Raw genomic sequence first — 2,542 nt, forward strand, 5'->3', positions numbered from 1 at the left:
GTACCTTAACCTAACCTATATCGTACCTTAACCTAACCTATATCGTGCCTTAACCTAACCTATATCGTGCCTTAACCTAACCTATATCGTGCCTTAACCTAACCTATATCGTGCCTTAACCTAACCTATATCGTGCCTTAACCTAACCTATATCGTGCCTTAACCTAACCTATATCGTGCCTTAACCTAACCTATATCGTGCCTTAACCTAACCTAATTTGTGCCTTAACCTAACCTAATTTGTGCCTTAACCTAACCTAATTTGTGCCTTAACCTAACCTAATTTGTGCCTTAACCTAACCTAATTTGTGCCTTAACCTAACCTAATTTGTGCCTTAACCTAACCTAATTTGTGCCTTAACCTAACCTAATTTGTGCCGTAACCTAACCTAATTTGTGCCGTAACGTAACCCATGTTGTGCCGTAACGTAACCCATGTTGTGCCGTAACGTAACCCATGTTGTGCCGTAACGTAACCCATGTTGTGCCGTAACGTAACCCATGTTGTGCCGTAACGTAACCCATGTTGTGCCGTAACCTAACCCATGTTGTGCCTTAACCTAACCCATGTTGTGCCTTAACCTAACCCATGTTGTGCCTTAACCTAACCCATGTTGTGCCTTAACCTAACCCATGTTGTGCCTTAACCTAACCCATGTTGTGCCTTAACCTAACCCACGTTGTGCCTTAACCTAACCTACGTTGTGCCTTAACCTAACCCATGTTGTGCCTTAACCTAACCCATGTTGTGCCTTAACCTAACCCATGTTGTGCCTTAACCTAACCCATGTTGTGCCTTAACCTAACCCATGTTGTGCCTTAACCTAACCCATGTTGTGCCTTAACCTAACCCATGTTGTGCCTTAACCTAACCCATGGTGTGCCTTAACCTAACCCATGTTGTGCCTTAACCTAACCCATGTTGTGCCTTAACCTAACCCACGTTGTGCCTTAACCTAACCCACGTTGTGCCTTAACCTAACCCACGTTGTGCCTTAACCTAACCCACGTTGTGCCTTAACCTAACCTACGTTGTGCCTTAACCTAACCCATGTTGTGCCTTAACCTAACCCATGTTGTGCCTTAACCTAACCCATGTTGTGCCTTAACCTAACCCATGTTGTGCCTTAACCTAACCCATGTTGTGCCTTAACCTAACCCATGGTGTGCCTTAACCTAACCCATGGTGTGCCTTAACCTAACCCATGGTGTGCCTTAACCTAACCCATGTTGTGCCTTAACCTAACCCATGTTGTGCCTTAACCTAACCCATGTTGTGCCTTAACCTAACCCATGTTGTGCCTTAACCTAACCCATGTTGTGCCTTAACCTAACCCATGTTGTGCCTTAACCTAACCCATGTTGTGCCTTAACCTAACCCATGTTGTGCCTTAACCTAACCCATGTTGTGCCTTAACCTAACCCATGTTGTGCCTTAACCTAACCCATGTTGTGCCTTAACCTAACCCATGTTGTGCCTTAACCTAACCCATGTTGTGCCTTAACCTAACCCATGTTGTGCCTTAACCTAACCCATGTTGTGCCTTAACCTAACCCATGTTGTGCCTTAACCTAACCCATGTTGTGCCTTAACCTAACCCATGTTGTGCCTTAACCTAACCCATGTTGTGCCTTAACCTAACCCATGTTGTGCCTTAACCTAACCCATGTTGTGCCTTAACCTAACCCATGTTGTGCCTTAACCTAACCCATGTTGTGCCTTAACCTAACCCATGTTGTGCCTTAACCTAACCCATGTTGTGCCTTAACCTAACCCATGTTGTGCCTTAACCTAACCCATGTTGTGCCTTAACCTAACCCATGTTGTGCCTTAACCTAACCCATGTTGTGCCTTAACCTAACCCATGTTGTGCCTTAACCTAACCCATGTTGTGCCTTAACCTAACCCATGTTGTGCCTTAACCTAACCCATGTTGTGCCTTAACCCTAACCCATGTTGTGCCTTAACCTAACCCATGTTGTGCCTTAACCTAACCCATGTTGTGCCTTAACCTAACCCATGTTGTGCCTTAACCTAACCCATGTTGTGCCTTAACGTAACCCATGTTGTGCCTTAACGTAACCCATGTTGTGCCTTAACCTAACCTATAATGTGCCTTAACCTAACCTAAAGTGCGCCGTAACCTAAACTATATTGCGCCTTAACCTGACGCACGTTGTCGCTGAACCTGCTCTGTAATTGTTATGCAACCCGTTAAAGTAGTGTAGTGTTGCCTAACCGCAACCCTCGCAATATAGTTCGCTACTCGCACTGCCCGGTCCCCTGTGTATCGCGTCATGTTAAACACCTTGCAGGTGTTGCTGACTTTCCACATGCTCCTGCTATACACTGTAGTGTGGATAGCAGCAGGACGTACATGCCCCCCCCCCTTCCCCCCTGCCTTCGCAAGCTGGTCGGTGAGAAGTTTGCATGTTCAATGCCCTTCGCATGCCGACGTACTCAGCCTACGTTGTGGTACGGCCTGTCACCTGTCCGCCGATGTACGCAAAACCCACAAACTGTACTGCACATTGCTCCGTA

The sequence above is a fragment of the Schistocerca serialis genome, unplaced genomic scaffold, assembly GCF_023864345.2.
Source record: "Schistocerca serialis cubense isolate TAMUIC-IGC-003099 unplaced genomic scaffold, iqSchSeri2.2 HiC_scaffold_1080, whole genome shotgun sequence".
NCBI lineage: Eukaryota > Metazoa > Arthropoda > Insecta > Orthoptera > Acrididae > Schistocerca > Schistocerca serialis.